Source organism: Pleurodeles waltl, chromosome 3_1 (genome assembly GCF_031143425.1).
Source record: "Pleurodeles waltl isolate 20211129_DDA chromosome 3_1, aPleWal1.hap1.20221129, whole genome shotgun sequence".
Taxonomy (NCBI): domain Eukaryota; kingdom Metazoa; phylum Chordata; class Amphibia; order Caudata; family Salamandridae; genus Pleurodeles; species Pleurodeles waltl.
In genome coordinates, this window is record NC_090440.1 from 815651471 (window position 1) to 815677437 (window position 25967).

The 25967-nt window shown below is 44.6% G+C and overlaps 1 protein-coding gene across 3 annotated transcripts in view; it reads left to right on the plus strand.

The window, feature by feature from the left end:
• Positions 1-25967, plus strand: part of INSC (INSC spindle orientation adaptor protein) — a 1473234-nt gene that overhangs the window by 84551 nt on the left and 1362716 nt on the right. The window lies entirely within an intron of this gene.

Here is a 25967-nt window from a genome sequence, read left to right on the forward strand (position 1 = left end):
GTGGATTAATTGAACGCATTGATCCTGTGCCACATGGGCATCTTATTTGATGGACCAGATTAGCATAGTTCTTTATTTTCTGAAACAACATTTTCAGTGGTAACAAAAATGGCCCTGATGTGTAAATTTCTCCCTGCACATGAAGGGTCATTGTGCCTTTTCTTTACCCAGGACTGTGCAGACAGTGAGCATTGCGACGGTGCTGGTGCACCCTGCAGCGGCAGCACTGACACCTGCTCGATTATGAGCCTGCGACAATGCTGCCACCACTTTCCTACTGGGCTGACGGGCAGAAACCTTGGTTTTCACCCATCAGCGCAGCGGGAAAGTTGTAATGGGCCAGGCGGGGAGGTAGTCAGCATGGCAGTAACCTCCCCGTCGGAAGTTCGGCAGACAGTTTATCCCATCCACCGAACTCGCAATGAGACTCTTTATCTCCAGTAAAGCTGCTGATTTCCATCCTTTCTAAAGCCTGCAATGTTCCTCCTTTAATCTTTGCTTTCTCTCAAGCAACATTTTTCTGCTTTACAAGATAATTACAACAGCATAATGAAATAATTTGTATTCTAATCAAACTAAGTCAATCTTGAAAATATTTGCAGAATATTTCTCTGCATATATTCCTATCTGAACCTTTTCCATGCAAAATGGCAATTATTTGCATACCCTGCAGGTGTACTTTTTGTAGTTTTTTGGGGCATATTTAGGAAAGTGAACAAATCTACATATTTATGAAGTGTCAAAGACTTCCATAGAACTTTAAAAATGCTGCAGTAATAGCAAGAAAAGCACTTTGCACAATGATCATGAAGCAGCTGGGGATTCTGCTTGTGCTTACTTTGACCGAACCATTGCTTATTTGCATCACACTTTGATGTTTCATGTCTGATGTTCATCAATGTCATCTTCTTGGCATGAGAGTAAGGGCCTGATTTAAGGCCTGATTTATAGTTTGGCAGTCAGGTTGCTCCATCACAAATGTGACGGACATCCCGTCCCCTGTTATACAAATGCATTACATCTACGTTTGTGACGGAGTAACCAAACCCTAAATCAACCAATAGTAATTTAGAGTTTGGTGGATGAGTTACTTTATCACAAACGTGGTGAATATCCCATCCACCTCATTACAAGCTACATAGCATATAATGTAGGATTAATATGATGGACGGGGGAATGGCATAGATATCGACAAAAGATTGTGAGATATGAATATAGTGCCAAAATGTGATAGATCAGAATATCTAAGGTAAGAGAACTAATTTTTCAGTATATAATATTGTTTTTGAAATATTGTTGTTTATTTGTGTTCAATTAAATATAGTTATAATAAAGATTATGTATTAATGTAATATACTTTAGTGCATCATTTTTAAGATGTTAGTATTATTATTAATATAATTGTTTTTTTTTTTCAATATAATTTGTAATTTTAAATGTGCAATGTAAATGTGTCAATTTCATTTTTAATTTATAACATATTAACAGGTTGGTGGGCTTGTAGTGGGATAGTGTAGGAAGGTAATTACATTATAATCAATTTCATTTTAATGTTAATTTTTAAAGCTAATTGATTAATAATGTTGTTTATTTGTTTAATTGTTATTTCACTGATTTATGTTTAATTTGTTAATTTTACTGTATATTTTGATCTTTAAACTTTTGTTTGTAATTTGTAATTTAGTAGCAGGTTGCTGGGTTTGTAGGAAAAAAGGGTTGGAAGATTATTAGAATGATAAATAATTGTCATTTTATTTTTTATTATCAATTACATATGTAATTAATGAATACACTACTTGTAATTGTTTCTTCATTTAAGTTTAATTTGTAAGCAATCATTTATATGTTAAGCTTTATACTCTTGTTAGTAATTTATATTTTAGTAGTGGGTTGTTGTGGTTGTAGGGGAATAAGTTGGGAATTTATTGAAGTTATATATTTTTTCATTGATAATTTTGAATATTTGCAAATTGATAATTAATTCTAGGTGTGTAATTGTTTATTTCTTATGTAAAATATTTATTGTATTTGAATAATTTATTAATTTGTTTCTTATGTAAAATATTTATTGTATTTGAATTATTTATTCATTTGTTACTAGATGTTTTAATATTAATATCTGTATAAACGTGTGTTTTACTAGTATTTCTTTAATTTTATTTGTTATATTTAAGTAACATTTTCATTTAGGCACTGTTTAATTGTACTTTGGGGTTTTATACTTTTTGGCTTGTAGGGAGGGAAGTGAATTTAAATTTTAAGTTTATATATTATGTATTTTTAAAACAAATATCATTTACAAATATGATTTAAAATATATTTAAATGCTTCAAACTGTTTGTGAGTTGCAATGGTGCATGTAATTCTTCCGAAGTCCAACAAATCTGCTATTGCTTAATAGTAAATGTATTACTTCCTAAGTCCAACACTTTTCCTTCTGTTGCTTAGACTTGAGTGGGAAAATCTAACCCCTCCAAACATAAGCACAGAAAGTAGATGTGTGGAAGGTGCTGCAGCAACCCCAAAATAACCATGCTAGAGTTCAAAAGGTGATGAGCAATAAAGATGCCTGAAAATATTGGTTTATCTTGTCACATTTACCGTACATTCAAAGAAAGAGGTCATATGTCGGATTCTATCTTCTGACAAATTACTGCCTATTCTTTTCACATGGAGATTGATGTTTACTTTTTTTCTCTGCAATTTTATGGGATTTTTGTGAATTGAACTATGAACTATATGACAATCTTGCCTGGCATATATGGAATGTGAAAAGAAAGGCTATCGGATATCTAGGGCCTGATTTAGATCCTGGTGGAGGGGAATACTCCATCACAAATGTGACAGATATCCCGTACGCAGACAGCCTTTATTTTATATTGCTCTTTATCATGTACGAGTATGATAAAGAGCAATAGAAAAGAAGTACAGAAGAAAAGAAGTATAAAGAAAGAGGAGTACCCATGAGAAGGCTTCAAAAACTATGTTCCTGAATAATGGAACAAAATAATGTCCGTGTCTTTTTTTTATCGATTGATATTGGAGATCTTTCCTTTCAAATGCATTTTATCAACATCTTTCATTACACTGACAGTTGTGATATGCTCTAAAGCAATTGTGATGAAAGTAAGCATAATCTAAAACAAGTACTATTGATTACCATTGTAACAATGGATAGAGGAAGACATAGCCCATCAATATAGTCATCCTATCTACAGTGTGATTAAATGCTTAATACTCTTATTTTATGATGGACAAATGTGTGGTTGGGAATAGAAAGACAGCAGGGAGAATTTGGTTTGAGTGAAAGCTAGTGTGAGTGCATTTGTTTTTATGACTAGTATGTCATAGAAATTCTAGGTATACATTCTAATGAAAATTGCTTAATGAATATAATATTATAAATTATGTAAGCATCCTGGAGCATAGAAAAATAAAAAATGAAACTATAAGAAGGTTGCCAGGTGATTTTCAAAATTAGCAATGTTTTCCCTGTCCCAAGAACCGTTACATGTATCAGGGGTGCCTTTTTGACAATGGTGTGTAAATAGCTGCAATACTTCACCATGCTCTCATAACATACTTGCAACAATATGTTCCATAATTCACCACTGGCTACATACAACTGCCTTACCACATTCATGCTGAATTGGTGTGGCTTATTTGCTACACGTGTTCTTTGTGCTCATTTGCTGCTCTGGTTCTTTATGTGACACTTGGATTTTTCACAATTCCCATAACTTCAGTGGTTTATCATTGATGAGAGCACCCTCTACTCTGAAAAGGAGTCCAGCAGCCCTGCTATCAAAATCTTTCCTACCATTGCTTAGACTGGAATGGTAGTAGTAAGTCTAACCCCTCTGAAGTCCAACACTTTTTTTTCACTGTTGCTTAGACTGGAGCTGGAATAGTAATACTAATAATTAAAATAAGCATTTTCAATGCAACGGGACTCACATTTGCTCGAATTAGAGCTATTACTGTTGTAAACTCCTAACCGGACTTTTCTTGCCACACAAATTAAAATAAAAAAAAGCAGCACAATCACGCTATGTAAAATGCAGCGCGGTTGCGCTGCGCAGACAATAAACAGATAAAGTAGTCCGGAAATCATGCTGAAAACATCGAGCCTCGTATGTTTCTAGTAGTTTACCAGTGCTGTGTAGGTGGGTTAAACACCAGAAAAGGCATGCCTTTCACAAATGAAAGCAAGCAGATTTGAAAAGGTAAACCCACGAACCAATGAAAGTGACTGACGTGACATGGGCGTGGTTGGAGGCCCAAAGAGAGATTACAGCACTCGCCCATAAAAAATACAAACTAAGCACTTAAGTGTAATGAAAATAAAGGTTTTAATATGATCAAAACAAACAAAGGTATTTTTTTCTGCACAAATCATACACATCGGCTGAAATGTCACACATTGTCTATCATTTATGCCCTATATAGTTTTAGCAGTAAGACTGCATGTCTGTGCAGATTTGTTGGGCATTTCAATAGAAAATATGTTGTCTGTAAATAACTGTGTCATAACATAATTGCTCCATTGATTTCCATAATGCACCACGTGCTCCATACTACCACCTTACCACGTTCATGCTGAATTGGTGTGGCTTATTTGCTACACTTGTTCTTTGGGCTCGTTTGCTACACTTGTTGATAACTTCAGTGTTTTATCATTGATGACGGAACTCTCTACTCTGAAAATGGTTCCAGCAGCACTGCTTCCAAAGTATTTCCTACTGTTGCTTAGAAAGGAGTGGTAATAGCAAATCAAACCCTTCTGAAATCCAACACTTTTCTTACTGTTGCTTAAACTGGAACTGGGTTAGTAATACTAATCCCTCAAATCCAATACTTCCCTTACTGTTACACTGGAGTGGAAGTAGGACATCTAACTCCTCGGAAGTCCACCACTTTCCCTATTTTTATATAGATTGGAGTGGGAATAGTTAATGTAATCCCTTTGAAGTCCAACATCTAGCCCCTTGGAAGTCCAATGCGTTCCCTACTGTTGTGTAAATTGGAGTGGGAATAGTAAATCCAACCACTCTGGAGTGTAATACTTACCCTAAGATTACATAAATCAGTTTTATATTAATTATGTTTTACAATTTAAATGAACTGGTGTACCCCGCCATAGCATCCCCTCACTGGAGGATATGGGTGGAGAGGCTAGAAAACTATTTCATCACTACTCGTGAACACAACAGAGCCGTGAAAAGGTCACTTCTGCACTTCGGGGAGATGAAATATACAAACTGTACAGATATCTTCCAAACACTGGCGCAATTGATGACCACAGTGCTGCAGTGAGGGCGCTAAAGGCCCATTCCAACCCCAACTGAATCCAGACTTTGGATGCTTGAACGATTATACGCCTGGCACAGAGAACTTACCAGCACGTGCACAGCTGACAACCAACCCAAAGAGATATGAGTGCAGATTATCCAAGGGAGCCGCAACGAAATGCTTGTAGGCCTCATCCTGAGGCAGACGAACATTAGCCTGGATGACACCCTGATAATGGCATGATCAAACAACCTCTCAGCTGCCAGAGCCACTGATAGATGTGGAGATAACACAAGCACCTGAAAAGTCCACCACTAAAAAGATGGAATGCGCCAAAGCAAAACAGGCACAAAATAAAAAGAGGAGACCCAAGACATACACCACCGCAAAGCAAGGAGTGCCCTGCACATATGCTGGGCAAGAAGAACATGCCCCAAAAACGTCCAGACACACGGACTGATGTGCTGCAACTGTGGGAAGATGAACCACTTTGCAATTGTTTGCATAGGAAACACCAGGGGGAGAGGGGAACGAAGGGGAGGTGCCTCCATGAAAGCAGGAAACAACTGTCACTGGAAGGACCACAGTCACCGGAGACAAGTTGTCATGAATCAAAATACACCCCCTGACAAAGAAGAGGTCTACCTTATCTTGTTTACAAATGATCTGAAGCGCCACCAGAGAACTCAGCTGTGCCAGACACTGGTACCCTCCAACACAAAGATCTTCACATGCGTGAGCCTCACACCCTTTCCATTGAATGGACGTATGACAGTAAGTCTCACATCTGATGACAAAGAGATTTAAACCACATCCCTCACTGTTGACAGGGAAGCTGATACCCTTCTCAGAAGCTAGTCAGTGAAAGATTCAGGGCTAGTGTTATTTGCTAAAAGCATGAAAGCATTCCAGATAGAAAAACTTCTGAGCGATTTCCCAGAACTTTTTGTTGGCCTACGGTGTCTGAAAGCCCCACCAATCAAGATGAAGTCTTTAAAGCTCATCACCTTCTGACACCGGTGCATCCCTTTCCACCTACGTCCATTGGTGGAGCAAGAACTGGACAAGCTGGCGAGCCAAGTAGTGATAGAAAAGGTGTTGGCACTGACCACGCGTGTATCCCCCCTGGTGATCGCGGAGAATCCAAAGAATCCAGGGAAGATACAACTGTGTATCGACATTCCTCTCCACAATCAAGCAATTAGGAGGGAGAGACACATAACCCCAACTATAGACTACATTATAACTGACCTAAACAGCTCCTGCTGGTTTTCTAAGCTAGACCTAAATGCTGGTTATGACTGTCTGAGGAGAGCAGATACATAACCACCTTCCCAACACACCTGGGACTAAAGCAATATAAGCGTATAAACTTCAGCATCCCCTCTGCAGCGGAGGTGTTCCAGGATTCTATCTGGGAGACACTATTAGAACTCCAGGGTGACATGAATGTGAATGGTGACATCCTCATCCACTCTACCACTGCAGAGGAACACCACCAACATCTGAGAGCCATTCTATAGCGCCTGTCGGAGAATGGCCTAACTCTTCACAAGGAAAAGTGTTCACTATTCCAGATGCCCATACAGTTCTTTGGGTATGTCTGAAGCCAGGAAGGCATGCAAGTTGACCTGAGGAAACCCCAGGCAATAAAGCAGTCCCCCAGAGCCAAGAACTATAACTGAAATGCAGGGCTCCTTAGGAATGACCACCTACTGCAGCAGGTTCATATCAAACCTAGCTACACTGGCCAAGCCACTCAAGGCTTGGCCAGTGGCCAAACTGACACCCACCACAACCTGCCAAAGGGAGCACAACTGTTGATGAGGCTGCCAAGGAATAAGACACTGCTAATGATGCACTGACAAAGTTGACACACGCTCTAGACAGGGGCTCCTGGCAAGATTTCCTCAAAGATGCTAATAACGCCGGAAAAGGAAAGACTGACAAATTCTGGAAAGTCTGCCATGAATCAAGCACAACCTAGGTTGGTCTCATACTGCGAAGACACTGGCTGGTGACCCCTGACAGCGCAAGCCCATGGGGAAAATCAGGGCACAGCAAAGATAAAGTCATGGATGTGCAAAAAGATGTGTTTTCCCTGGCTTGAAGCCACAGTAGATGACCTTGTGAGGCAGTGCCCGGTCTGCCAACTGACATGTACACCGAAAAGCACCAGCGCCAGTTGTGATGGAATAACCATGCACAACGCCCTGGTCCAAAGTCAGTTTTGAATTTGGGAGCTTCCCAGATGGGAGGACCACCTTTGTCCTGATGGATGGGTGCTCAAAGTATACAATTGTCGAAGTTATTGACTCCACTGCTTTTACCAATGTCGCACCTATCCTGGAGAAGGTATTCGCAATGTTTGGACTCCAAAAAGAGATTAAGACTGACAATGGGCCACCCTTCCAAGGGGCCAAATTCCAAGACTGCTGAGGTGATGAGGCATACAACACTGATGAATCACCCTGCAGTGGCCAGAGGTGAATGGTGAAGTCAAGCGCTCCATGCAGACATTGAAGAAGGCCCTCCGGATCGATGCAGCTGACCCTGAGCTCACTCTCTAGAGATTTCTGATGGAATACAGAGCACCTCACACTGTACCATGTGGTGGGCCCCACGGTCCCTCATGTTAAATGGGGAAAGAAGTGACACCCTTCCAACCTATACAGGGTGGCGACCGCCCCTCTAACTGTCCTGAAGAGACGCAGGCAAGAAGAAGGGAAATAAATGCTCAAGCGAGCAAGTGAATACATGTAGCAGCATGGCACCCACATTCTGGTGATCAGGTGATTATGAGGGACAGGAGGCCTTAAAATTCCAAATGCCCTTTGAACCTGGGATATGGACAGTTGTCGGATCACTGCAAGAAAAGGAGTCAAGCAAGTGACCCAGAACATCTCATGGTTCCTGTTGGAGACATCACATTCTGGTTGGCTGAAGTGAGGCCCTAGCCAGGCAGAACCTACCACTCCTGTCTGGGGTACGTGAATACACTTATTGTATAACCTGCGCTCATCTTTGGGTATCTTGGCATGGAGCGGCCAGGTTTGTCACAGAGGTAATGTGCAAAGCATTTCCACAGCACGTCCACACAGTAAATACACTGAGTGTCAGAAACGAGACTTCCCACACGAGGTGTATGTAACTAAAGTTTGTGTTCAATACGTATATGAATTAAAACTACATGACCATCATGTAAATCAGGGCATCAATCACATTCTGAAATATCGTTAATAGAACAAGGCCCAACAATGTTAATACAAAATCAGCAGTATGTACATGTGAGAAAAATAATACTTTCCCTCCCCCACCTACAGGTGGTAGTACCGCGTTAGCAGGATGAGAACAACACAAACGATCACCTCGGTTCAATATAAAACACTTGTAGGATGCATCCCAGTTCCCAACAATAGCAGCAATGTATACATACAGAGAATTATACCACTTTTGAAATAGCTTTGTGGCCTAGGCCACACCAGTAAATGTCAATGTCAACCACAATAATAAACAAAATGCAGAGCAATGCTGCAGCACAGTGAAATCAAGTCTAAACACTCACTCTCACACACTCACTCCACACCACTATGTGGTGCCATGGATGTCAGCCATGCTCGCCTAGCACTTTCTTCCAGCACTCTAATGCGGTGCTCTGACAACCGGCAGTTGAGGTGTAAATATGTTTGCAGACCCCTTTTGGTCTTAAACCTTCCTCCACCCTCCAACCAATTTCCACCCCCTCAGAGTTAGAAATAAAGCAACCTTTCCCCGGACACTAGGCCGCTTGCAGCTGGTGGTTACACTTAGTCAAGATCCCGGGGCAAAGGTATGGAGGATGAAGGAGAGAATAGCTGATCACTCGGGGGTCTACACACAGGTCTTCTGGCACACAGCCCGGTCTGCAAAACACAAGGAAAGGGTAGCCTTGGGACACTCTGTTCACAGTGGCACCCAGCCCAAGCCAGACGAACCACTTCTCAGAGAGTTACCAATTTAGCACCTCTCAGGACAGGAGGCACCAAGTCTGGGGCGCAATGACTTAGACTACCCTGGTTGCACTTGAAGAAGTTACCAAATTCTGTGCCTTCTGGTATGGGCACATGGGCTGGTGCACAATGACCTGAGTCACACCAGACACTTCCAATTGGAGAAGCAAAGTGTTCAATGTAGGGCCTCCCTCGGATGAGGCCCAGTGTCTGATGTGCGATAACTTCAGTTGCATCCTGACAACCACTGCTGTGCCTCCCTCAAATGACACACAATGACTTGAGTCACACCAGACAGTACCACTTGCACATAAAAAGTCCCAGTGCCATGCCTCCCTGGAATGAGGCACAACTTCTGATGCGCAATGGCTTGAATCATAGATGCACTGCACTGTCTCCTTGGAATGGGATACCCCGCCTGGTGCGATGACTTGAGTCACACCAGGCACTTCTGAACACAGAATTGTTCCCGTTCCATACTTCCGTGGAATGAGACACAATATCTGGTGCACGATTACTTAAGTCACACACAGACGCCAGTTCAGGAGTACCGCAAGAGGACATGGACACTGTACACATTGTGCGCACAGTCAGTTGTCTCACAAGAGAATGCAGCACATTCGACAACAGCAGGTTATGCGGGGTTTCACAACCAGTAATCGCATCTATCCACCAAACCATACGTCAAGTGGCCCCACTCCTTGAATGGTGGCAGTACTTTGCAGGCTCAGCACCTGGCAAATCTGGTCTCAAGGTCCAATACATAGTTCAGCTCTCACACTGCTGCTACCAGGTGGAATCCAGAAGACAACGTAAACATGTAGGAAGGCACTTTTCTCCAGATGACACAGTAGACTGTGTAGGTCCCTTGCAGGAGGTCTTTGATGTCCCTGAGACCTCCTTGCAGAACACAGAACAAGCCAAGAAGCCCTTGGAGAGCACACTTCAGATTGTCACACTCCAGCAGGCAGTGTGCTCAGGCCAGCCACGATGCAGAAAGGGTGTGCAATCCCTTCCCAGGGCAGTAAATACTCCTGTGCACAACAGATTCCTCTGGAAGTGTGCACCACACAGTATGGGGACTCTGTCCTGCGTTTCTGCAAGTGTATCTCTAAATTGCTGAAGTGTGGCCCCCTAGTTATACATAAGTGGACATTTGAAATTGGGGGTGGTTCAAAGGTCTCCCCTTTGAACCACAGATGTTTCCCCTAAATTTCAGTCCTGTCTGCAATGAGAGTCTGGAATGTAGATCCACACCTTTAGTGGTGCCATGATCTGACTCCAAGAGGCCAAGTGTCAAAACCTCTCCCTACAATCTATCCAGCCAGGACCTCAAATGACAGCGGTCTGTCATTTTGGTTGTCCAAGATTTATAGCCATCGCTGGGCAATGCACAAATGTGTTTTTCCACTCAGTGAAATGAAGATTGCATTGAAAAGGCACACAAAAGTAATTTAGAACTTGGAATTGCCCACTTTCTGGAAGTGGCATTTCCAAGGTATTACTGACAAAAGCACCTTTACCATTTGAAGGGGTTTGTCATTGGGAATCTAATGATAATAAAAATGATGAGGCTATTCCACTGCAATCCACTATTACAGCTAGCATTATTTATAAACGTTCCCCCATGTTAATCTATGGGCAGAGCAGCTCTCAATGGCAGTGAAAGCATGCATGGGCATTCTTCTCTCCATGAGCACGTGTGCTTTGTCGCATGCAAAAGCCTGCCCGGGCAGGCCGGACAAAAGCTTTGAGAACACAACAAATGTGCAAGTGCATCCATACAGGCCTGCTGTGTCAGACTCATTACATATATAAAACCCTAATGTGCAAGTGTGCACATAATGGTAAGTGCCTGTACTGGCTCCTTTAAGGGAGCCAAGTGCTATCTCGTACCACTCTTCCCCCCGGACTGACCAGCTGGAATGCTCTATTTCAAGGTTTCTGCCTTTCAGCCTGGTCAGACCGGCAGAAACCTTGTAATAGAGGGGAGAGGAATGCCACCGTCATGGCCGTGTTGTCCTCCCCGTGAGTTTGGCGGTCCTCTGTTGGGACCGCTAAACTTGTAATGAGCCCCTTTGTATGTTGCACAAATGATTAAACATTAATGCCGAGTTAGGGAGGGATGTAATGAGCCACACAGCTCTTGGTGGCATTACCCTTTGTTTATTCCCTGTCCCCAGATATGCATCTAGTACATCTCCTGTCCAATTATGGCTAGAGGCTGTAAATAAATGGGGGATTGACCCCACGGGGTCTTCCACCTGATTTATATGCTGAGGTGTCTGTCTCCCATTTATGCCGCGCTGCCAGAGACATACCGCAGTATAATCTGGTCCATGGTCTTGCTGGCCAAGACACCACATGACTGTCTATAAATCATTGCAGATTATTGATTTTAAGTGGACAAATCATTCACAGAAAGTGAACAGTTATTAGGAATTTTGGCATAATCTGGTGCAATGCGTAAAAGTCAAATAAATCAGCAACTGACAAAGCCAGGTTATGAAGCGCATCACAAGTGAGTGGAAGAAAATGCAGTGGGGTAGGGTGGTAGAGTGTGACTATTAGAGAACGAAGTAAAAATAACTGCACTATTTCAGGACTCTGTCACTGCTGCAGATAACTTCCTAGTAGTGAACCATAGTAGGATAATTCACCATTGAATAAGGCAAAGGCATTACTTTGGTGTGCCACTGGTCTTATGGCATCCCATGTTAAAACTATACTGATTCCCTTCCCCTTATCAAACCTAACAGCACTCGGAGAGGCCTCAACAAAGCATTATTTTCAGATAAATGCTGAAGTTGAATCCTAAGCACCATTGCCCGCGGTTTGCCACAGTAGGACAAGCTAGAAATGGTTTCAAAAGCAGACTGACAGTAGCATCCAAGGAATTCTTGAGAACCGTCCTAAGATTCAGTAGTGCAAATTCACTAATTACATAAATTACCTGGACATAGAATGAAGCTGCTGCTCTAAAAACCAAGCATGGGCAAACATCAAGTGCAGAACTACACACTAATGATGTGTTACACTGGTAACCAAAATCATCTACTGTACATGCCAGGCACTTGGCACACTGAGGCCAAAATGATGTCACAACTCTTGGTGTTCTCCACTTATGCTGCAGCACAGTCCCACTCTTGTGGACAAGACAGTCTCATTAATCTACTTGGATTAGCAATAAATACTGTACTTGCCGAAAAGTGCTTCAGTGCCTTGACAGAGGTAGTAAGAGCTATATAAATAAAATGATATATACAAATCATGGGACAAACCAACAATAACCAGAGGAGGGTATAAGGGGCATTCCAACTTGACACAGCGGTCATCCACTGGCCTTTGTACAAATAATGGTTAATAGTACAACATACATGCTTTCTCCTTCCTGTTCCTATAAGTAGGGCCACTTGAATTATGCAATTGTATGGCTGTGGCAACTTTCACATAATTATAGATGTGCTGCACTTGCCACATAATCCATCATCTACTGCAAAGTCTGCAAATTTTAACAAAACAGTCCAAAAGTTACTAAAAATGCAGCAACACGTGTTGCAGTGCAGTGGAAGGCCATTGAGGTTGACTGGTCACATTTCTGTTGCTTATTGCTATATTTGGGTGTTGAACTGGTACTAATATGGTGCACCCAATGCCTAGATAGTGTTAACAAGTGTAAAAAGTAGAAAATAATGAATACTATATAAAATTACGCTGCATAATTTGCCTTCCCCTGCCACATAATTCCAGTGGCCATGCCTATGTGTTCACTGTATACCTGGTGCTGTATTCAAGATGAGCACTTCGCTACCGAATCCATCACCAGAGCAGCGCTTTCTTTTCATGGACCAGTGTTCAGATTGCAATCGCTGGGAAGACAGATCATAGGCTGCATTGAACGTCCTTTAAGCAGCAATGAAATAATGTGGTTACACAGAAGTTATATTTAGGAAATAGCATTAAAACATATAAATTCACTGATAAAACCAATGGTTACAGGGATGCTATAGTTAGGAAATATAAATTAAAAAAACCTTAGAAATTCACAGAAAAAAATGAAAGATTACAGGGACATTATAGATAGGTTCAGATTTTACACACACAACCACAAAAATTCAGCAGTTATAGTTATCTTAAGTAACTATAACGTGTGCCCTAAGGTAACTATAACTTGTGACCTGCCATGCACTGCTAACTACCCCACATATTACACCACTCTATGACAACACTGATAATGTCCCTGCAACATTTGCTGTGAAATTAGCGATGAGAAAACTGTGCATAGCAGGGTTCCGAGTTATAGTTTGTTACCTTAGGGCACAAGTTACTTGAGATAACTATAACAGCTGAATTTATTTTTTAAATTCAAATAAACCAACAACGCAAACATCCACTGCACTCTCAGGAGTTAAAAGTTCCACCATTTATTGCCAATCTCCATTTGCATCACCTCTCTATCCACAACGCATTTCGACAATCCGTCTTCTTCAAGTGTATTACAAAAGTGGATCAGTCCTTTGGTTTACTTCACTATTTATAGCTTATTTAAGAGCATTCTGGGAGTTGTACTATGATATTTTTCCCTGATGGAAAATGCTGGGCATAACACTGATGTAAAACTGATGGTGTAAATCTGTTCAGTAGTTTTTGAGATATTAAAAGAAAAAAGAAATATAGATATCTAGAGGTGCAAAGGATTCGCAAATAATAACAAGCTTCAACCACGGAGGAGAAAGGAGCAAGTAATGGCCCTGGGAACCACCCCACACCCCCCAAGGGCCAGCTCCTGCTATGTCCCAGGGTGCCCACCCCCCCGGACATAGGTATTTGCTCTGACTTGGTGGCAGCATGGACAGCTCTGGCACCCCAGCACCAAAGCTAAGGGGTCAGGGTGTCCCTACCCTGGCCACTTTTCTGTTTTTTTAATCTTTGTTTCTGGGACTCTGCTTCTGATGACTGCCAACACTTACTTGTTGAAGTGTTGGCAGCCAATTTGATCTCAGCACAAAACTGGGACAGTTTGTGGAGCCTTTGCTTCCCTATCTCTCTCTATATATATAGATATATATATATATATATATATATATACAAATGTGTTTTTTCTTTAATTTCTCAAACTACTCAATGGATTTTCACCAAATAACAAAAGGGGCACTTTCTGGGGCAAAAGCTACCTTTCTGCCAAATTTTGTGTAATTCCGTCCAGTGGTTCGGGCACAATTCATGCTAAAAATCCCAATAAAAAAATGCATGGTGAAAAAGTGTTTTGGGACCCCCCTTTTTCTTTTCAGCCCCTCTTGACGATCAGCCTGAAACTTTAAAGACAGCAGCTGAAGTGAGCAATGTATTGTTTTGAAATACTTTGTGAAGATTCGTCAAACGGCACCAAAGTTTTTAGCTAAACTTTCTTTCTATAGAAATTAGCTCCTAACTATAACCACCTAGTGGTGACCTCCACTAGGTTGTGTGTGTGTGTGTGTGTGTGTGTATGTGTGTGTGTGTATATATATATATATATATGTATGTACATATATATATATATATATATTTATTTATATATTTATCTATATATATTTAATTCACTTAAAAAAAACAATGGTTAGAGGGATCGCACCCCCATACACAGTTTTTTTGACTGCTGATGTTTTATTTATATTTTTATAGAGGGTATAAAAGTTATCATGAGTGCTGGGGTAATTAGCAGTGCATGTTGAGGAGTTGGCTGCACGGCCTGTCTCTCTCTGTGTGAGAGGGTGTCTGGGTGTGAGAGGGTCTATGTAGGTGTAAGAGTGGGTGTGAAAGTGTCTAGATGTGAGAGTAGGTGTGAGAACATGTCTCTGGGTGTGAGAGTGGGTGTAAGGGTGTCTGTGAGTGGGTGCATGAGTCTGATTGGGTCTGTGAGTGGGTACATGAGTCTCTGAGTGGGTCTGTGAGTGGGTACTCTAGTTTCTGAATGCATCTGTGAGCACTTGCATGAGCCTGAGTGGGTCTGTGAGTGGGTGTGTGAGTCTGAGTGCATCTGTGAGTGGGTATGTGAGAATCTGTGTGGGTGTGTCAGTAGCTGTGTGAATAACAAAGGAACCTCACCGAACCTTTTATCCAACAAGAGTCCACAGCTTTGCACAAAATATCTACCCAAGTGGAGGTCATTCTGCCTCCTTGGGTAAATGTCCAGTATGTATTCTACACTACAGCTGTGCAATGTAGCACAAGGAAATATCACCAGTGACCTTGTGTGCGTTTTGGCAACATGATTATTCCTGTTGCGTCTTTTTCTAGAATTCTGTGCTAACAGGAATTCTCCTATAGAGAGGCCAACAAGACTACAAAGATGTAAATCTCCACCAAACCAGGGTCCTTCCTCTTAGTTATATGATGTAAGTGCTACTTTGTTTTGTGGAGATGTCCTCATATTTCTCGCCATCAAGAACGTGCCACCAAAATCAGCAGGAAACACACTGGGGGCCCCTTTTGTAAGCTGTCCATTTTCGTGGCAAAATGCGGGAAGACCTTTGCATACTACTAAGGTGGACGGTGCAGGGCCAAGCTGGCGGAGCTTCTGGGTGATTTGCACATTTGCATACTCATAGCAACTTAAAGGGTGAAAGATGGACTCTAGGGGAGTGGAACCACATGTCCCCCCTCCCTGGGACAATTTTGGATCTGGGGACACCATGCCCCTGGGCTAGACTTTCAGTAATCAGGGGAGGGGGGCTGCATGGCCCAACTCCTCAGGCCATTTGGACCCCATCCCCCAGGGCCTGACCTTCATTCATCAGGGGAGGGAGCTGCACGGCCCCCCTCCCTGAGCCAATTTCAGCCCGGGGACTCCATCCCATGGGGCCTGGGACATGTCTCCTGGGTGCCCCCCAGGGATCCAAGTGTGCAATGGGACCACAGGGGAAGCCTCAAGGCCCCCCAGTCCCAGCCATTTCCCAATCTCCTGTGGGAGCTGGCATTGCTATTGCACAAAGGGAGCTGCTAAACAGTCAGCTCCCTGTGTGCAAGAGCAATAGTTTAATCTCATTCCTTGCCCGCATATCTGCAGGCAGGAAAAGAGATGAAACCTCTGCTTCTAGCGGATGAGAGCACTTTGACAGCTCTCTCCCGTTGGAAGCAGAGTGTTTGCTCTGACTTGGTAGGAGCTGTTAAAGCTCCTGCCAAGTCAAAACAAACAGCTGCCCCGGAGGTGGGCACCGCAGGACATAGCAGGAGCCCTGGGGGCTATTATTGGCTCCACAAGCAGGGCTGCGTGCCCCCCCCCAACATTTACTTCAGCCCCGGGGAGATGGTGGTCCCCAGGGCCAGGGGTGTGATAAACACCCTTCAAAATTTTATTTCAGCCCTGGGGAGATGGAGGTCCCTGGGGCAGCGGGGTGGCTGCACGGGCCCTCCCCCTTTATTAATTTTATATTTAACCCCAAAGAGGTGGTGGTCCCTGGGGCTGCAGGGTGGCCGTGCAGGCCCCAGCATTCATTTCATATTTAGCCCGGGGAGCTGGCAGTTGCTGGGGCTCTGGGGGAGGCTGTATGGGTGTTCCCCATTACATCTTAATGTTTTGCCCTGGGGAGGTGGTGGTCCCTGAGGAATGGGGGGCCATGTGCCCCCCGCATTCATGTAATATTAGCCCTGGGGGGTGGAGGTCCCTGGGGCTGTGGGTGAGGCCAAACGGGCCTCCCCATTACACCATAGTGTTTTGCCCCAGGGGAGTGGTTGTCCCTGGGGCTATGGGGGGGGCATGTGGGCCCCTACATACATTTCATATTTAGCCCCAGAGAGGTGTTGGTCCCTGGGACTGTGGGGGAGGTGTACATGCCCTCCCCCATTAGAAATGACTGATTTGTCCCAGGGAGGTTGTGGTTTCCAAAGCATGGGGGGGCAGCAGCTCCCCAGTATGTTTCAGTCTGTTGCCCATGGAGGTGGTGGTCCTTGGGGTTAATACAAACCCTAGGAGTGGGACCCTGTGTGCCTCCTCCTTTTTAAGTCCCCATCTGGGCACAAAAAAAAGGGCTGGATTTTTCTGAGATTCTTTTTTTTCCAAAAATACTTTTTAGCCCTTGCGGGGTCTCTTAGGGACCCAAGCACCAAGACTAGGAGCTCAGGATTTCCCTACTCTGGCCCCTTTTCTCTTTTTAGTTTTTTTTGTGGGACTCGCTGAAGCTGAGTCTCAAGAGGGCTGTCAACACTCGCTTGTTAAAGTGTTGCCAGCCAATCAGATATCAGCATGGGGATAGTGGGATCCACGGAGGATCCTCGTCTTTAGACATCTATATTTTTTAACCTTTAATATCCTCAAAAGTACAGAACAGATTTACACCAAATCACAAAAGGCACAATCTGCGGAATAAGATCTAGCTTCCTGACAAATTTAGTGTAATTCCATTCAGCGGTTTGGTCTTTAGGCATGTCTAAAAACCCTAAGGAAAATTGAATAGGGAAAAACACGTTTTGGGACCCCCCCTTTTTCTCAGCCCCCACTTGACATATCAGCCCAAAACTTTCTAGACAGCAGCTGAATCAATTAAAGGTTTGAAAGCTTTGTGAAGATTTATCAAGCAGCACCAAAGTTATTGGCAAAACAATAAAAACAAAAAACGCTGTTCCTATGGAAACTAGGTTCTAACTATATACCAATATAACAATATTGTTGGTGATCTTATGTGATGTACACGTTCACATCATGATCAATAGAAAGCATAGATCTCCTTAATATTTAGAAAGACTACCTTGAGCATACTTCGAGATTTGACTCATCCACCTCCCAACTGTAGAAGAAATCCACAAATGTCTCCTCAATATCAGGATGAAGAACCTCAATATTGAAAGCACATTTTCATGTTATTGTGGAAGGACTAGTGAAATGTATTAAGCTCACTTATATTTTACACAAAGTTAATAATTGATATACAGTTGTTGCATAGGTTCAACACAGCACCCCTATTAGTGTCAACAATTTTCAAATCCATAGGTGCTGCTTCCCAAGAGTAAAAATGTCTAAAAAAAAAACACATTCTTCACAAAGAATATCACAAATTTTGAACTTTCTATAGGTGGGAAATAAATCATTTTTTTTCTTTCAGTACAAGTCCAACACATCAATTGTTCCTCTCAATTGCAGTCCATAATGAAAGGCTATGGGTCTCATTACGAACCTGGCAGTCTAATGACTGCCAGGTTCGCTGTGGTGATAGGACAGCCAGATTTGGACTTCATGATGGGCTCATCGTGCTGGCAGTCCTAATCCGTCAGGGAAGTGCTGTAAGCAGTGCTGCCCTGGGGATTACAACTCCCTTCTCCGCCAGTGATTTAATGGCAGTAACACCGCCATGTAAAGGCTGGTGGAGACTGGGTGCAGGGGTTCAGCACCGTCACATGTTTACTTTCTGCTTTGTGGACAGTGATCACTGCAATGGTGTAAGGAAATGCCTCCTTGGCATGGTTGCCCCCTGACTTTTTGCCTTTGCTGATGCTATGTTTACAATTGAAAGTTTGCTGAGGCCTGCTAACCAGGCCCCAGCACCAGTGTTCTTTCCCTAACCTGTACTTTTGTATCCACAATTGGCAGACCCTGGCATCCAGATAAGTCCCTTGTAACTGGTACTTCTAGTACCAAGGGCCCTGATGCCAAGGAAGGTCTCTAAGGGCTGCAGCATGTCTTATGCCACCCTGGAGACCTCTCACTCAGCACAGACACACTGCTTGCCAGCTTGTGTGTGCTAGTGAGGACAAAACGAGTAAGTCGACATGGCACTCCCCTCAGGGTGCCATGCCAGCCTCTCACTGCCTATGCAGTATAGGTAAGACACCCCTCTAGCAGGCCTTACAGCCCTAAGGCAGGGTGCACTATACCATAGGTGAGGGTACCAGTGCATGAGCATGGTACCCCTACAGTGTCTAAACAAAACCTTAGACATTGTAAGTGCAGGGTAGCCATAAGAGTATATGGTCTGGGAGTCTGTCAAACACGAACTCCACAGCACCATAATGGCTACACTGAAAACTGGGAAGTTTGGTATCAAACTTCTCAGCACAATAAATGCACACTGATGCCAGTGTACATTTTATTATAAAATGCACCCCAGAGGGCACCTTAGAGGTGCCCCCTGAAACTTAACCGACTATCTGTGTAGGCTGACTAGTTTTAGCAGCCTGCCACAAACCGAGACATGTTGCTGGCCCCATGGGGAGAGTGCCTTTGTCACTCTGAGGCCAGTAACAAAGCCTGCACTGGGTGGAGATGCTAACACCTCCCCCAGGCAGGAATTGTCACACCTGGCGGTGAGCCTCAAAGGCTCACCTCCTTTGTGCCAACCCAGCAGGACACTCCAGCTAGTGGAGTTGCCCGCCCCCTCCGGCCAGGCCCCACTTTTGGCGGCAAGGCCGGAGAAAATAATGAGAAAAACAAGGAGGAGTCACTGGCCAGTCAGGACAGCCCCTAAGGTGTCCTGAGCTGAAGTGACTCTAACTTTTAGAAATCCTCCATCTTGCAGATGGAGGATTCCCCCAATAGGGTTAGGATTGTGACCCCCTCCCCTTGGGAGGAGGCACAAAGAGGGTGTACCCACCCTCAGGGCTAGTAGCCATTGGCTACTAACCCCCCAGACCTAAACACGCCCTTAAATTTAGTATTTAAGGGCTACCCTGAACCCTAGAAAATTAGATTCCTGCAACTACAAGAAGAAGGACTGCCCAGCTGAAAACCCCTGCAGCGGAAGACCAGAAGACGACAACTGCCTTGGCTCCAGAAACTCACCGGCCTGTCTCCTGCCTTCCAAAGATCCTGCTCCAGCGACGCCTTCCAAAGGGACCAGCGACCTCGACATCCTCTGAGGACTGCCCCTGCTTCGAAAAGACAAGAAACTCCAGAGGACAGCGGACCTGCTCCAAGGAAAGCTGCAACTTTGTTTCCAGCAGCTTTGAAAGAACCCTGCAAGCTCCCCGCAAGAAGCGTGAGACTTGCAACACTGCACCCGGCGACCCCGACTCGGCTGGTGGAGATCCGACACCTCAGGAGGGACCCCAGGACTACTCTGATACTGTGAGTACCAAAACCTGTCCCCCCTGAGCCCCCACAGCGCCGCCTGCAGAGGGAATCCCGAGGCTTCCCCTGACCGCGACTCTTTGAACCTAAAGTCCCGACGCCTGGGAGAGACCCTGCACCCGCAGCCCCCAGGACCTGAAGGACCGGACTTTCACTGGAGAAGTGACCCCCAGGAGTCCCTCTCCCTTGCCCAAGTGGAGGTTTCCCCGAGGAATCCCCCCCTTGCCTGCCTGCAGCGCTGAAGAGATCCCGAGATCTCTCATAGACTAACATTGCGAACCCGACGCTTGTTTCTACACTGCACCCGGCCGCCCCCGCGCCGCTGAGGGTGAAATTTCTGTGTGGGCTTGTGTCCCCCCCGGTGCCCTACAAAACCCCCCTGGTCTGCCCTCCGAAGACGCGGGTACTTACCTGCAAGCAGACCGGAACCGGGGCACCCCCTTCTCTCCATTCTAGCCTATGCGTTTTGGGCACCACTTTGAACTCTGCACCTGACCGGCCCTGGGCTGCTGGTGTGGTGACTTTGGGGTTGCTCTGAACCCCCAACGGTGGGCTACCTTGGACCAAGAACTAAGCCCTGTAAGTGTCTTACTTACCTGGTTAACCTAACAAATACTTACCTCCCCTAGGAACTGTGAAAATTGCACTGTGTCCACTTTTAAAACAGCTACTTGTGAATAACTTGAAAAGTATACATGCAATTTTGATGATTTGAAGTTCCTAAAGTACTTACCTGCAATACCTTTCGAATGAGATATTACATGTAGAATTTGAACCTGTGGTTCTTAAAATAAACTAAGAAAAGATATTTTTCTATACAAAAACCTATTGGCTGGATTTGTCTCTGAGTGTGTGTACCTCATTTATTGTCTATGTGTATGTACAACAAATGCTTAACACTACTCCTTGGATAAGCCTACTGCTCGACCACACTACCACAAAATAGAGCATTAGTATTATCTCTTTTTGCCACTATCTTACCTCTAAGGGGAACCCTTGGACTCTGTGCATGCTATTCCTTACTTTGAAATAGCACATACAGAGCCAACTTCCTACATTGGTGGATCAGCGGTGGGGTACAAGACTTTGCATTTGCTGGACTACTCAGCCAATACCTGATCACACGACAAATTCCAAAATTGTCATTAGAAATTCATTTTTGCAATTTGAAATTTTTCTAAATTCTTAAAAGTCCTGCTAGGGCCTTGTGTGTTAAGTCCCTGTTTAGCATTGTCTTTTAGAGTTTAAAAGTTTGTTAAAAGTTTGAATTAGATTCTAGAAACAGTTTTAGATTCTTAAAAAAGTATTCCAACTCTTAGCAGAATAATGTCTGATACAGAGATGCAGGTGGTGGAACTCGACACCACACCTTACCTCCATCTTAAGATGAGGGAGCTAAGGTCTCTCTGTAATATCAAAAAAATAACCATTGGCTCCAGACCTACCAAAATTCAGCTCCAGGAGCTGTTGGCAGAGTTTGAAAAAGCCAACCCCTCTGATGATGACCTCACAGAGGAAGAAATTAGTGACTTGGAGGCCAATGTCCCTCCTCCAGTCCTAAATAGGGAGAACAGGACCCCTCAAGTCCTGTCTCCAACTGTGTTAGTCAGAAATAGTGAGTCCCTCACAGGAGGGTCCCACATTTCTGAAATCACTGAGGATGCTCTCAGTGAAGGTGACCTCCTGTTAGCCAGGATGGCCAAAAGATTGGCTTTAGAGAGACAGCTCCTAGCCATAGAAAGGGAAAGACAAGAGATGGGCCTAGGACCCATCAATGGTGGCAGCAATATAAATAGGGTCAGAGATTCTCCTGACATGTTAAAAATCCCCAAGGGGATTGTGACAAAATATGAAGATGGTGATGACATCACCAAATGGTTCACAGCTTTTGAGAGGGCTTGTGTAACCAGAAAAGTGAACAGATCTCACTGGGGTGCTCTCCTTTGGGAAATGTTCACTGGAAAGTGTAGGGATAGACTCCTCACACTCTCTGGAAAAGATGCAGAATCTTATGACCTCATGAAGGGTACCCTGATTGAGGGCTTTGGATTCTCCACTGAGGAGTACAGGATTAGGTTCAGGGGGGCTCAAAAATCCTCGAGCCAGACCTGGGTTGACTTTGTTGACTACTCAGTGAAAACACTAGATGGTTGGATTCAAGGCAGTGGTGTAAGTAATTATGATGGGCTGTACAATTTATTTGTGAAAGAACACCTGTTAAGTAATTGTTTCAATGATAAACTGCATCAGCATCTGGTAGACCTAGGACCAATTTCTCCCCAAGAATTGGGAAAGAAGGCGGACCATTGGGTCAAGACAAGGGTGTCCAAGACTTCAACAGGGGGTGACCAAAAGAAAGGGGTCACAAAGACTCCCCAGGGGAAGAGTGATGAGACAACCAAAACTAAAAACAGTAAAGAGTCTTCTACAGGCCCCCAAAAACCTGCACAGGAGGGTGGGCCCAGAGCCTCTTCACAAAACAATGGGTACAAGGGTAAAAACTTTGATCCCAAAAAGGCCTGGTGTCATAGCTGTAAACAGCATGGACACCAAACTGGAGACAAGGCCTGTCCCAAGAAAGGTTCCACTCCAAACTCCCATCCAGGTAACACTGGTATGGCTAGTCTCCAAGTGGGATCAACAGTGTGCCCAGAGCAAATCAGGGTCCACACTGAAGCTATTCTAGTTTCTGAGGGTGGGGTGGATTTAGCCACACTAGCTGTCTGGCCGCCTAACATGCAAAAATACAGACAGCAACTCTTAATTAATGGGACTAGAATAGAGGGCCTGAGGGATACAGGTGCCAGTGTCACCATGGTGACAGAGAAACTGGTTTCCCCTGGCCAATACCTGACTGGAAAAACTTACACAGTCACCAACGCTGACAATCAGAGAAAAGTACATCCCATGGCAATGATTACTTTAGAATGGGGAGGGGTCAATGGCCTGAAACAGGTGGTGGTCTCCTCAAATATCCCAGTGGACTGTCTGCTTGGAAATGACCTGGAGTCCTCAGCATGGGCTGAGGTAGAACTAAAAACCCATGCAGCAATGCTAGGTATCCCTGAACTGGTGTGTGTGAAAACAAGAGCACAATGCAAGGCACAGGGTGAACAAGTAGAGCTGGAGTCTGGAAGAATGGCCCAGCCTACCAAGAGAACAGGAAAGTCAGTTGGGAAACCAACTACAACACAGCAAAAGAAAGGGAACCTCTCTTCTCAGGAAGAAGTTCTGCCCTCTGAGGGAACTGAGCCTTTGGAGCTTGAACCTTATCAGGTTGAGCTCTTAGGCCCAGGGGGACCCTCAAGGGAGGAGCTGTGTAAGGGACAAGAAACCTGTCCCTCTCTTGAAGGCCTTAGGCAGCAAGCTGCTGAAGAGTCCAAAGGCAAGAAAAATGGAACGCATAGGGTCTATTGGGAAGATGGACTCCTGTACACTGAGGCCAGAGACCCCAAACCTGGTGCCACTAGGAGAGTGGTAGTGCCTCAGCTGTTCAGGAAGTTCATCCTAACATTGGCCCATGACATTCCCCTTGCTGGACATTTGGGACAAACCAAGACGTGGGAGAGGTTAGTCAACCACTTCTACTGGCCCAATATGTCCAACATGGTTAAGGAGTTTTGCCTCTCCTGCCCCACCTGTCAAGCCAGTGGTAAGACAGGTGGACATCCAAAGGCCCCCCTCATTCCACTTCCAGTGGTGGGGGTTCCCTTTGAAAGAGTGGGTGTGGACATAGTTGGTCCACTGGAACCTCCCACAGCCTCAGGAAATATGTATATCCTGGTAGTAGTGGATCATGCTACCAGGTATCCTGAAGCTATTCCCCTTAGGTCGACTACTGCCCCTGCAGTAGCCAAGGCCCTCATTGGTATCTTTACCAGAGTGGGTTTCCCTAAGGAGGTGGTGTCTGACAGAGGTACCAACTTCATGTCAGCATACCTAAAGCACATGTGGAATGAGTGTGGGGTGACTTATAAATTCACTACACCATACCATCCACAAACTAATGGCTTAGTTGAGAGATTCAACAAGACATTAAAGGGCATGATCATGGGGCTCCCAGAAAAACTCAAAAGGAGATGGGATGTCCTCTTGCCATGCCTGCTTTTCGCTTACAGAGAGGTGCCACAGAAGGGAGTAGGATTCTCACCCTTTGAACTTCTGTTTGGTCATCCTGTAAGGGGACCACTTGCCCTTGTTAAAGAAGGCTGGGAGAGACCTCTCCATGAGCCTAAACAGGACATAGTGGACTATGTACTTGGCCTTCGCTCTAGAATGGCAGAGTACATGGAAAAGGCAACCAAAAACCTTGAGGCCAGCCAACAGCTCCAGAAGTTTTGGTATGACCAAAAGGCTGCACTGGTTGAGTTCCAACCAGGGCAGAAAGTCTGGGTTCTGGAGCCTGTGGCTCCCAGGGCACTCCAGGACAAATGGAGTGGCCCTTACCCAGTACTAGAAAGGAAGAGTCAGGTCACCTACCTGGTGGACCTGGGCACAAGCAGGAGCCCCAAGAGGGTGATCCATGTGAACCGCCTTAAGCTCTTCCATGACCGGGCTGATGTCAATCTGTTGATGGTAACAGATGAGGATCAGGAGGCAGAGAGTGAACCTCTCCCTGATCTTCTGTCATCAGACCCAAAAGATGGCACAGTAGATGGAGTGATCTACTCAGACACCCTCTCTGGCCAACAGCAAGCTGATTGTAGGAGAGTCCTACAACAGTTTCCTGAACTCTTCTCCTTAACCCCTGGTCAGACACACCTGTGTACCCATGATGTGGACACAGGAGACAGCATGCCTGTCAAGAACAAAATCTTTAGACAATCTGACCATGTTAAAGAAAGCATCAAGGTGGAAGTCCACAAGATGCTGGAATTGGGAGTAATTGAGCGCTCTGACAGCCCCTGGGCTAGCCCAGTGGTCTTAGTCCCCAAACCTCACACCAAAGATGGAAAGAAAGAGATGAGGTTTTGTGTGGACTACAGAGGGCTCAATTCTGTCACCAAGACAGATGCTCATCCAATTCCAAGAGCTGATGAGCTCATAGACAAATTAGGTGCTGCCAAATTCTTAAGTACCTTTGACTTGACAGCAGGGTACTGGCAAATAAAAATGGCACCTGGAGCAAAAGAGAAAACAGCATTCTCCACACCTGATGGGCATTATCAGTTTACTGTTATGCCCTTTGGTTTAAAGAATGCTCCTGCCACCTTCCAAAGGTTGGTGAATCAAGTCCTTGCTGGCTTGGAGTCCTTTAGCACAGCTTATCTTGATGATATTGCTGTCTTTAGCTCCACCTGGCAGGATCACCTGGTCCACCTGAAGAAGGTTTTGAAGGCTCTGCAATCTGCAGGCCTCTCTATCAAGGCATCCAAATGCCAGATAGGGCAGGGAACTGTGGTTTACTTGGGACACCTTGTAGGTGGAGGCCAAGTTCAGCCACTCCAACCCAAGATCCAGACTATTCTGGACTGGGTAGCTCCAAAAACCCAGACTCAAGTCAGGGCATTCCTTGGCTTGACTGGGTATTACAGGAGGTTTGTGAAGGGATATGGATCCATTGTGACAGCCCTCACTGAACTCACCTCGAAGAAAATGCCCAAGAAAGTGAACTGGACTGTGGAATGCCAACAGGCCTTTGACAC